The following is a 12,810-nucleotide window of genomic DNA, read 5'->3' as shown; positions in this document are numbered from 1 at the left end:
GATTCCATTACGTGTATATTTTCGGGTTGGGATGCGCATGTTTTGGCAAGTTGGGCGGTGAAGTGTGGGGCTCAGACTACACATGAACTATATCACGTTCTGGATCCCGTGCACGTATTGGCTCCTCTCCCCTAATGGTTTTGTGTGGACATGATTTCTCCTCAATAACCTACAATCATGATACTTTGTTTTCCTATCAAAGAATAGGTCGTTGTTTCAAAATGATGTACTTTTTCCCATTATAAAATTCTTATTATATGTTTGATTATAGAAATTTTAAGTAGTTTGTGATTTATAAGTTTTGCTATTTTCTCTACATTATAATTAGATGGTAACTTTTGCTATTTAGCCCTTACACTTATTGCTATTTAATACAACTATACCTTGTAACATTTTCTATTCTTAATTTAATTTAAAAAAACCAAAACCAGAAACAAAACTATTAAAAACTTGCATACAACATTTTTTATTTTTAATTTAATTAAATAAACCAAAACAAAAAACAAAAACTGTTAAAATATCAAATACATATGACCGTTTAATAAGTAGACGTTATTAACTTTTTTAATTCCATTCCAATGCCCTAGAATAATAATAATTTGATTTGAGGGCTTACTACACTTCCCACGAGTCTCGTCGAAGTTGAGGGAAAAAATACAAATCTGAAGTGAGACTGTCCGGAGTACCGAGCAAACACCCAAGGCAATGGCGGGCAGAATACTTTTTCGCCTTCGCCGCCGCATTCTCTCAGCTTCAATATCCCCATTTTGTCAGATCATTCAATCTAATTCACAAATACCGTCAAAATATGCATTGTCTCAATCTCCACCGATTATAATTTCACAGAGGAGCTTCTCCTGGTGGGGAGTCCATAGCAGAAAACCAGACCCAAATGCCACTCATACATTTAAACGAGAACAAGAAGAGGAAAAAGAGGAAGAGCACCAAGAACATGGAAATGAACGATCAGAGCCCTTAACTACAGAATCTGAAACAGTTGGTTCTGGTTTTGAAGATGTTACGAATGTTCTAGATAACAGCTTAGCGACGGAGAACGCAAGCCATGGAATAGGAATGGAATGGCATACGCCCGTTGAGGGTATGATTGCTTTTCTTGACGGATTTCACAACCTCACTGGCCTTCCCTGGTAAGTCTTTATTTTCCTTTTCTATTTTAATTTCCTTTGAATTTCAGAACTTTCTTCCAGCAAATTAGTTACATTCATCTGGTACTTAACAGAACTACCATGCACGTCCATGTTTAATGGGTTGCACCTAAATTTACTTTATAATCACTAACTACAATTTTGACCAATTTCCGTGGAATAAATTAGTTATGTTACCATGCTGCTGTTTATGTCCATTTTCTCTTTAATTTTAAGTAATTGGAGTGTTCTCCCAACAAATTTAAAATTGTTGGGAAAGGATAATTTTGGGAAAGGAAAATTTTGGGAAAGGATAATTTAGAATCTTTTGCTGTTTTAGTGGAGCAGCTATTATTTGGGAATTGAAAATAAACTGTGGGAAAATAGGGGTGCTGGAAATAAGCAGCAGCTGCATATTGCAAAAAATGCAAAAAATGCCACGTGGCTCCACAAATTTGTTTCCCTCTTTTTTTAACATTTCATTTCTATTTTTTCTTGTTGACAAATTATTATTAATATTATTAATATCAATTTTAAAATAAGAAGAAAAATAAATACTCATGGGGCCACCAGCTCCACAAATATTTCCTTAAAAAGTTGAACAGCGGCTGTTAGCCAAAATAAGCTAAGCAATCACATGAGAACATGCCCTTAACTACCTTAATATGAACCTTAGTCATGATCCAACATTTCCTTTTAAAAAGGTGTTTAATTGTTAAGGTACGATACGATTTCCTAAAGAGTTGCATAGGTCAATTTAATAAACGCTCTAAGTAAACACAAATAAACCCAGGTAATTAGAATGGGTAGATTAATCAGGATAATCAAGTGCTAATTTATGGAAATTAAATGCAAAGGGATATTCGTACTTAGTTTGTGTAACAATTATGAAGATAATATCTGATGCAGCATAGACCACAGTTGTTAAGTACAAAAATCTAATCTTGGTGTGCTCATTGCCTGGAACTCTGTGTAGGCATGCAACTGACTGTGGGTTGGTTCTGCGGCCCTGTATTGCTGCGTGGATCTGATCTCCATAGCACGGTCCCGATCGGATGCACCATGCACATCTGCTATCTGATTTGCTGTGATTACTTTAGGTCTTTTTGAGTATTATGCTCCTATGCTTGCAACAAAATAGAAGCCTTGGAGACACAAATTTCTCTTCACACAATCTTCCCCTGCAATGACAATAACCTGCAACAGACTTTTTCTTCTCGAAGACTTGCTGAATCTGCTCTTCAATGCCCCTATATGTAGATTTCATTTCTTAAAGTTTGCAATTCCCTAAATGGAGTGTCCAAAATTGCATGCATGCAATTGATTCCAAGTGGAATAGTCCTTTGTAAGAGATTTTCTTACAATTGACTAAAGGGCCTTCTTCATGGAGCATTACTGCAAGTCAAATATGCTTTTGCATGCAATGATGCATCATAGTAACTCCCCCACATTATGATGGTTCATAGATCCTCTTATAAATTAGTCCAAGTGGTGTAAAATCCGAGATTCTTTTCCAAGGGTCCAAGTGTGCAAGTGTGGTGACCCTTCATGAGGGGCCAATTTACATAATATTATAATTTGACAAGGGAAGACGAGATTCAACAAGCATTCAAATCTATAAACGAATATATTCAACCACTAGACTATTGAAAACAAAAATACAAAAGAAAATATTTTTGAATGCTGCAAGATTGAACTATCTCTAGGATGCTCCTGCATCATATAGGCAATCACAAAAATAAACAGTGTTACAAACTTTGTCCAAGTTCTTTCTTCTGACATGGCCTTTTCCTAGCAATCATCTTAACATGGCATTACATTTTGGTTTGATACATTTATGTTGATCATGTTGTGTTCGATGGTGCTTGTATAATTTGCTTGTATATTTGCATAAATTGTAGATGGCTGAAAGAACCAATTTTTATATATATATATATATATTTTTTCTGATTTTGTAGCAGCAATTTTGATTTATTCTATGCTATTTGGTATTTTAAAATAATTAACTGCTTTCTCAATTGATTTTTGATTTATTCAAATTTTTGAGTTGTGAATATGAAAATCAATTTGGGTACTTGAAAAAGTAAAACATACCTGTAGCTTATGTTTTTGGCTCAGTGAATAACTTTGTGGGTGACAATCGCTCAGGTGGCTGTCAATAGTTGCTTCAACTGTTGTCATTCGATTGGCAATGCTTCCTTTTTCAATTTTGCAAATCATAAAGACCATTAAGATTTTGAAGATGCGATCCAAATGTAAGCATATTTCATATTTGTATTGGACAGAATTCTGCTAAGCTTTCACATTTCATTTTACATGGTGATTTTTATATACAAATGTTCTTGAAAAGACATTGGCATGACTGTAATCTTCTTCTAATTTATTTCATGTATCACCATAATAAGATATATTCTAGAATTCATTGTTAAGTAAATTCCTGAGACATGCGAATGCATGTATGGATGGTACGTGTCTACCTTGTGCATGATAATTGTTATACCCCAAAATAAGATTTAACCTAAAAATCACAAATTCTTCGATATTAAGTTAAAACAATGTACTCCAGCAATAAAGAGCAGAATATGAGTCTATGGAAAGGTATATACTTATATCCCTCTTTCCCCCTTTTGTTAGCCATAAAAAGAACCGTAAATGGTAAGGCCACTGACAATCCTTGAGTCATCTATTAGTTATCGAAATAAATGCCTTACTTTGGGACAACTTAAAAGAGAGGATTCCAAGGCCGTTTCAAATGTGTTCTTTGTGGTGTTAATGAGGAGTGCGTCACTCATCTCTTCTTTTAGTATTCCTTTTTTGAGGGTTGTTGGAGCCAATGGTAGCACATTTGGAACCAATGTCTTGTTCATGCTACTCTTGTTTGATTTTTGGGCTACTTTGGGACATCCTTAGGCTTTTGCTTTGGTTCTTCTGGTGGCCTAGGATATTGGTCTTGTCATTCTTTGGCGAATTTGGTTTGAAAGAAATCGTCGGATCTTCCAAGGTCTTGTTCATGCTACCCTTGTTTGATTTTTGGGCTACGTTGGGACATCCTTAGGCTTCTTCTTTGGTTCTTCTAGTGGCCTAGGATATTGATCCTGTCATTCTTTGGCAAATTTGGTTTGAAAGAAATCGTCGGATAGTCCAAGATAATTAGAGTCTTATTGGCTATATTTGGCAGAAGATTTTGGCATTGATTAAAGAAATTTTGGTGGCTAAGTGTTTTGTGGATGAAGTTTGAGCACCCTATGATATTCAGATTTTGAGGCAACTTGATTTAGGTTATTTCTTTAGATTTGTTTCTTTTGGCTCTAGGCTCAAAGCTTCTAATAAGGTGAATAGAGTTGGTAAATGGTCTCCTCCTTTGGGTTTTTTCAAAATTAACATTGATGGTTCTTCTTGTGGCACCCTAGGTGCTGTGGAGAAGGTGGAGTTGGATAGGATAATTTTGGTTTAGTTCACTTTTTTCTCTGTCATGTCCCCTCCATACACATACAGATTGCAGCATTCCATATCCCTGCTCTATATAAATAAACGTAGGCGCCCAAATTAAAAGGATAAGTAATAATATTTCATTGGAGAAAGCCAACCTAGGTTAAACCAAATCAGGGGCTGACCAAGGTTAAAACAATGTCATTTAAACTTAATGATGGCCGACCTTTCCCTTAGAGTCTTTTACACTATTAAAGAATGAAATTAAATATCATGGGCTGACCTCATGGGGATGACCATCCACTTTGTGAAGAGAAATTAAAATAATAAATAAATATTTTACTCCCTAGCTGACCTGTTTAAGGGAGTGCAACGCTTGGGTGAAGAGTTGCTTTTTTGTGTATAAATAAGAGTTGTTGGGGGATCATTTTGGCATTCATTCATGGCATATCTTTCTCCATTAAAAGAAGATTCAAGTAGATTTCAAGAGCAGATTTGAAGGGTTCATAAGAGCATATTTTTTGACATATTTCCAGACATTAATGCGGAGATGGTCTTGTGAAGCAGCTTATTTCAAACCTTTTGAGCAGAATTCTTTGGAGAGTATAAGTAGATCTTGGAGGTAATTCATTGCAGACTTCAAGGGCGACTAGTTGTAGATCTATGAGCAGAAAATAAGCTATATCAGTCTGTCCTAAAAGAAGAAATAGCAGATTGAACAAGAGCAGATTCCCTCATATTCACAGAAGGCCGATCGGAATAATAATATTGAATTATTATGGGCAAATTACAAGGTAATCTAGAAAAGGGACATTACAAGTGGTATCAGAGCATGTTCTTGCCAGCCCGAGGGAGGTACAACTATTAATGGAGCTTAGTCAAAGGGCTTTGAGGGCTCTAGAAAGACTTCATTGCAGACTTCAAGGGCGACTAGTTGTAGATCTATGAGCAGAAAATAAGCTATATCAGTCTGTCCTAAAAGAAGAAATAGCAGATTGAACAAGAGCAGATTCCCTCATATTCACAGAAGGCCGATCGGAATAATAATATTGAATTATTATGGGCAAATTACAAGGTAATCTAGAAAAGGGACATTACAAGTGGTATCAGAGCATGTTCTTGCCAGCCCGAGGGACGTACAACTATTAATGGAGCTTAGTCAAAGGGCTTTGAGGGCTCTAGAAAGGAAAAAGAGGAAATTTACAATAAGAAAGGACAACAAAAGAGAAGAACAAACAGAACAAGAATTTTAGGGCCTTTATGGAACAAACAGCCCAAGCTTACAAAACATAAACACCACAGACCTAACCCCAGGAATGAGAGGAATGACACTCCTAGTCAATCTGAAAGTGACAATAGAACCACCTTACTATCAACCCCAAGAACAACTGGGCCTTCCTTCTTAGTTAGGGAGGATCTATTGAGGGGAAATGGGGAGAGTAATGTACCCAATATGAATGAACTCGCTGAGGCATATGCAAGACTTGACTGTAAGTTTGCATTTTGTATTTTATTTCACTTCTCTTGAGGATTTGTATATTTTTTTGCATTTTTGCAACTATAAGTTTGCCCGTTGGCATGTGAATAAATTGAAATCATCATTCTTGCCTCTCTTTGACTGTGCACGTTGTGTATGTCTTCCTACCTTCATGTTAGGTGTGTATTTTGTGGCTTTCTCTCACACATATGCTGTGTTAACTTGTTTTTGAGTGTGAAAATCTTCTTCCCTTTTAGCATTCAGCAAATCCTAACCTCTATACATGCGTTTGGTGTGATTTATACAATTGAAGTTTGTGCATCTCCAGGGTATTTTGGTTGATTCCTTGTGTCATTTCGAGGCAGGGAGAGAGACATCTCTTATCTTGGTGCATCACCTCTTTACCCCTGCATTTCATCACCTCTTTTCTCCTACAAGCTGTTAGAGTAGGTTTAGGAGTAGAATTTGAAGTTTTGGGTTGGTTCAACACTTGCAACTGGATAAGGAAGAAAGCCGGCCTTCTCCAGAGATTCAACACCCTTGTCTAAGGTCCCACACTTCGGGGTTGTTTCCATGTTTCACAAGGTTGCTGGGTTGACAACTCAGCAAGGGTGCAAACTTTTGTGACAACAAAATCGAGGCGCCCGAATTAAAAGGAAAAGTAATAATATTTCATTGGAGAAAGCCAACCTAGTTTAAAGTTTAAACCAAATCAAGGGTTGACCAAGGTTGAAATGATGTCATTTAAAGTTAATGATGGCCGACCTTTCCCTTAGAGTCTTTCACACCATAAAAGAATGAAACTAAATATCATGGGCCGACCTCATGGGGATGAGTGCCCACTTTGTGAAGAGAAATAAAAATAATAAATAAATATCTCAATCCCTAGCCGACTTGTTTGAGGGAGTGCAACCTGTTGATGTGTTTTTTATGCACATGCAAATACAAAATAAAATACCCAAAAGTATCTTATCCTCTCTTGATCAAAGTCTCTCAAATGCTGAAGATTCTCTTAATGATCACTTGAGATAACTCCAAGGTTCTTCAATCTTGGGTCACGACGTGTGGATAAGCGCAGTTGGTCGTTGTGATTGCTGGTAATCCAAGGGGACTTACGTTGAATACTTGAATGCTTGAATTGTTGGAACTCAGATTCTAACTACTTGGTTGAAAAAAAAGAGCAAAAGAGTTGGGTTTAGGAAGACTACTCCTAAGAATGCAAGAGACGATGAATGATTAGGTGAAATTTGACTAAGCTTTGCTTTGCCATCGATGAACAACTCTAAAAGGCTTAGTGAAATCTTCTAAGGAAATTAGATGATTTTCAAATCATTATCAAGCATAGACACCATTAATTGAATGCATATCAATGATTGGATAATAATTGAACTTAAGCTCATTCAAATATTCCAGTTGACCACACAAGGTGAATTTGCAATCAATAAACTACTAGTGGTATGGATTAGGAATTTCACCATTAATCATGCACAACGCTTTATCATTCAACTAATCAACATGAAAGCAAATGAATTGAGAAGTAGAGACCATGTTGAAGTAACATATTAATTCACCATAGCTTCAATGAAATCATATGCTCTTTACAACAAGATTTTGGCAACAATCTTTGCCTTCTCCTAATCTAACTTCTATTCTAATGATCTAACCATTTAACAACTATTCACTATTCCCTTATTCACCCTTACAAATGAGTAGAGTGAGCCTTTTATAGATAGTTTTTTACAATTCAAAGGCTTAGATCAATTTGAGATCCATGGCTGAGATTTTACAATAAAACCCTAATTAGGGTTTGTTACAACAAATTCTGCTTAGCCAATGAAATAATTACAATATTCGGACATGTCTTCTCTTGAATATTTGACCAATAGATAGTGGGGGTAGGTACATTGGAGTTTGTGCCCTCATGGACGAGTCAAGTGCGTTGCATTTGGACATGCCAACATGGAATTCCTCTGATTGGTGGAATGATGACTAGGATGCCACCTCAACTTGCTTGTAGACTTGATTCATCATCATGAATGAGTATTGAGTAATATCTCTTGATAATGTTTGATGTAGACTGTGTGATGACTTTGATTGGTCCTCCCTTGTTCATGATACACTTGATGAAGGGTGCACCTGGTGTACTATCTAGGATTCTTGGATTCTTGAAGGGAATTTACTTCATCATAATGAGAGAGACTTGATCAACCCCTGAGAAACTACAAATAAGAGGCTAATAGTAAAGACTCGACAACTACCAATGGCTAAGCTAAGACAACCAACCTAGAAAGTGAAAAAGTAGGGGTCCCCATTTGCAATGGGGCGATGTGTGAATATGTCACAACACAACCCTTGGATGAAGAGTTGCTTTGTTGTGTATAAATAAGAGTTGTTGGGGGATCATTTTGGCATTCATTTATGGCATATCTTTCTCCATTAAATGCAGATTCAAGCAGATTTTAAGAGCAGATCTAAAGGGTTCATGAGAGCATATTTTTAGAGATAATTCTCGACATTAATGTGCAGATGGTCTTAGACTTGTGATCAGTCTATTGAAGCAACTTATTTCAAACCTGGAGGTAATTTGTTGCAGACTTTAAGGGCGACTAGTTGTAGATCTATGAGCAGAATATAGGATGTATCAGTCTGTCCTAAAAGCAGAAATAGCATATCAAACAAGTGCAGAATCCCTCATATCATAGCAGGCTGTTGATGTGTGTTTTATGCACATAACATTTCAGAATAAAATACCAAAGTAATTTATCCACTCTTGAACAAAATCACCTCAGATGCTAAGGGTAAGATCAACTAAAATGATTCCAAGGTTTCTACATGTCAGGTCTTGATGAGTGGGTAACTCAATGGTTGATGTAAATTGCTGTGTTCACTTGGGGACTTACACAAATGCTCGGATTATCTTCTTTGATCATGAAATATGCGGAATAGGTATGCTGACAACTTAGGATTTAGCAATGTAGTTCTGGACTTAATTCTTACTAAAAAAATGGGCAAAAGGAATAGGGTTCAAGAAATCTATTTTAAGCCTAAGAATGTAGGAAATGATGAACAAATTTAGTGGAATCAAACTAGGCAGGGTCTCACAAATAGGTATTGACACAAGCTTAGTGCAATCGTCTAAGGTATACTCAAGGATTTTCAGACTATTACCATCAAACGTTGACACCATCCAAGTTGATGCTTGTCAAGGGACGCGTAATAGCTGAAGTTAAGCTTTTTCACTTGGGGACTTACACAAATGTTCGGATTATCTTCTTTGATCATGAAATATGCAGAATAGGTATGCTGACAACTTAGGATTTAGCAATGTAGTTCTGGACCTAATTCTTACTAAAAAAATGGGCAAAAGGAATAGGGTTCAAGAAATCTATTCTAAGCCTAGGAATGTAGGAAATGATGAACAAATTTAGTGGAATCAAACTAGGCAGGGTCTCACAAACAGGTATTGACACAAGCTTAGTGCAACGTCTAAGGTATACTCAAGGATTTTTAGACTATTACCATCAAACGTTGACACCATCCAAGTTGATGCTTGTCAAGGGACGCGTAATAGCTGAAGTTAAGCTTTCTCAAATTTCCAGTCGCCCACACAAGGTGCACTTACCAACGGCAAGAGGCTAGTGGTATGGATTAAGGATTCCACACAAATATATTCAACAAATCTTTCACTCAATCTAATAAACATGAAGACAAATTCTAATCTAAAATTCTATTCTAACTTGGAGGAATTGAGAACCATGAATGCAAAGACAACATTTAAAGAGCAAAATCACCAACAATTGAACAATGATTTAGATTCAAATAGCTGCAGCATATACCAACAATTCTACAAAAACTCTCCCTTATAAATGAGAGACAATGAGATATATATAGAGTCTCATACAAAATGGATGGCCAAGATTAAAACTAAATCAAGGGCCAAGATCATGCCAACAAAACCCTAGAATTGCCCTAAGTTTTCTGATCATATCAATATTCTGAAATCTCTTAGTCAATGCATATTAGTGATTTATATTTAATGTGGGTTTGCTTGTATACTTAAGGCACGGATTGTCATCTTGTTAATCATGTCGACCACCTCTATATGGCCACAAAATCGACTATCATTTCAAACTGCTTGATGTTGTTGTGAGGAATGATCACTGCATGTGTGAGGAATGGTTTCCTTGATCACTACCAACACTACATTTGATCTTCTTCACCAAACTGTGTACATTAATGTCTTGTTCTCTACGTCAATGTCTTATTCTCTTAAATGATATCGCAAGTAGAGATCTGATATGAATTCGAGGCATGTAGAGATCTGAAATGAAGTCAAAGTCTTTGTGACTGAATTATTTTCTCAGCATTATGTTTGCCCTCTCGGGTGAATAACTTAAAACATAAAGCACATAATGCTAAGTGAAGAGTGATAATGCCATAGATCTGAGACAAGTATAAAATATGTTATTCCATTCATAATTGTTGTTGTCCACAAGTTACATTCGGAAGTATATAAAGATGCCGAGGGGGTGCGAGCGCCAACCGTCGCACCGCAACTGCCAACCCTCGGTTGCCAACTAACCAACACAATTACAACTTAATTAACTAGTTTTATTTCTGTGTACAATATTGCCGCCAACATCATCCCCCCCAAAAGAAAAGAAGTCGTCTCCGGACGACTTAACACAAAATAGAGATGACATTAAACAGAACTGATGACGCCAGTCGAGCCCAGAACTTATACACCTGCTGCATCCTCGCCTGAAAACCCTTGGCTGCTACTATCCGATGCTCAAGTGCCTCTTTGACATCACAGTTCTCTTGTGCCTAAACCAAATGTGCCTGCAAAACACGCATTACAGTCTCAGCCTCCACCAACTGCTACTCAAATGATACTGTCTCCCTAGCCAATTTGTCCTCGATAGCCACCCGCGTTGCCTTCTCGGCATCCAACTCCTGGGTACGCTGAGCTAAGTCTCACGCTAGTATTGCCTCCAACCTGGTGGTCAGCTCCTCTCGAGCCCTCTCTGCATCCACCAAGGCAACCTCACGTCCAACCGAGACATACTCCAAGTTCCTCAAAGCGTACCATTCCTGCCCAGAGGTGGCCACAACCCACTGGCACAAAGGCTAGGAGACACCTCAAATCCTCCATCACACTCCCCAAAGGCTGCTAACTGAACTGAATAACTCTCTGCTGCCATACAATTGCGCGGATCTGCAATGCCTTCCCTCAAACTCTGTTTGTTCCCAACCTCCAAATCCGTCTCCCTCTACGGCTTATGGCTTCCCCGCCAATGCTTAGCTGCAGGCTTCTTTCTCACAGTACGGACAACCACAACACTTCCCGTGGTATTCTGTAGCTCAAAAATAAACTGGGGGTCTGGGGGCAACGCCCCAAGCGGGGTTGAGAGGCAGCGCCCTAGCGGGGTCGAGGGGCAACGCCCCAGTGGGGTTGAGGGGCAGCGCCCCTCGCGGGGTCCGGGGGCAGCCCCCCCGCCGCCAACACCAATTTACAACCTTCAGAACCACACGAAAGTCCATGGCGCGCATCATTTCTGTGATGTTTTATGATGTCAAAACCCTTCTTCTACAGTCCAATATTTTCAGTGTCCAGGCTCTAGATGTCATTGAATAATTTTTCAATCTAGTTGTCGTCGTTTTTTTTTGGTTTCCTTTGTAATGTCACCTCGGCCATGCAACCGTACGGTCAACAATAGCACTAACACCTCCCGGGGTTTCCTTCTCCTTCTTTTTCCTTGCGTGGGCTGCGTGGTGCGGGGGTCCGTTTTAAGTGCGGTGTGCGGGTGGAACCACCGTGCGGTGGTCACACCGACAGTGGGGCCACCGGCGTGACCACCTTCGGTGGTTCCATCGCCGGTGGCCCCACTGTCGGTGTGACCACCGCACGGTGGTTCCACCTTCGGTGGCCCCATCGTCGGTGTGACCACCGCACAGTGGTTCCACCGCTGGTGGTCCCATCGCACGGTGGTTCCACCGCCGGTGTGGTCACCGTACGGTACGGTGGCCCCACGACTCTTTTTATTTTATTTTAAAAATATATAATCTAATTGTCGAGAGTCTTCGGCTCGGGTCCCATGCTGTTGGGATCGCCCTTCATCCTTCTCGGTTTTCCTCGCCTGAGAGTCTCCTGCTGTGGTCCTGTGCCTCTTGAGTCGCCTGCCCGGCCTCTCGAGTCCCCCTCCGGCCTCTCGGGTGTCCTTCCGGCCTCTCGGGTCCCCTGCGCGCTTTGCGTGGTAGGGTTTTCCTTCCCGTACATAAGAAGAAGAAGAATAATAAAGATTTTGAAAGTTGCGGCCTTCCACACAAGGTTCCAATCGTTGCCGACACAATTGATCTTCAGATTATCTACGTCATCGAGGTTTGGGGCGTCTCCCTTCCAATATTCTATGTATTCTGGCAGGTACACCTCCTTTGTTACTTGCTCTGGTTCCTCTACTTCGAGCCTGTAGCTCTGGAACATTTCATAATCCTCCATCTGCCAATGGAAGAGCCCGTTCAATGACCCTGTCTCATCCTCAGAGCATTCTCCTAGTTTGAGAATCCCTTCGTCGTTGGGCTCCCTGTAGCCCCGTCCTTCGTCCATCGGGTAGCCTTTTCCTTCACCCTCCGATTTCGAAGATGATGTCAGTTCCTCGCCAACAACCTGGGTCCTCAGATCAATGGTGTACTTCCGCCCCCCTTTCTCCATAGAAAGGGTGTTCTTTTTCCAGTCGTGGTTCACCTTTGCTGTAACTA

General features: G+C 39.3%; 1 protein-coding gene across 2 annotated transcripts in view; it reads left to right on the top strand.

Moving 5' to 3' along the window:
* Positions 1-1,117: 1,117 nt before the first annotated feature.
* The window catches only part of LOC131073942 (ALBINO3-like protein 3, mitochondrial), a 244,326-nt gene continuing 232,633 nt past the window's right edge, over positions 1,118-12,810 (top strand). The window contains exons 1-2 of one of the 2 annotated variants that reach the window (XM_058010465.2): positions 1,118-1,148; positions 3,294-3,400. The gene's annotated coding sequence lies outside the window, so the exon portion shown is untranslated. The remainder of the gene's footprint in view (positions 1,149-3,293; positions 3,401-12,810) is intronic. The other variant, XM_058010466.2, reaches the window with a different exon arrangement.

This window comes from Cryptomeria japonica, chromosome 9 (assembly GCF_030272615.1).
Source record: "Cryptomeria japonica chromosome 9, Sugi_1.0, whole genome shotgun sequence".
Taxonomy (NCBI): domain Eukaryota; kingdom Viridiplantae; phylum Streptophyta; class Pinopsida; order Cupressales; family Cupressaceae; genus Cryptomeria; species Cryptomeria japonica.
The sequence above is the reverse complement of the archived record's forward strand: the minus strand, read 5'-3'. Positions and strand labels throughout refer to the sequence as shown.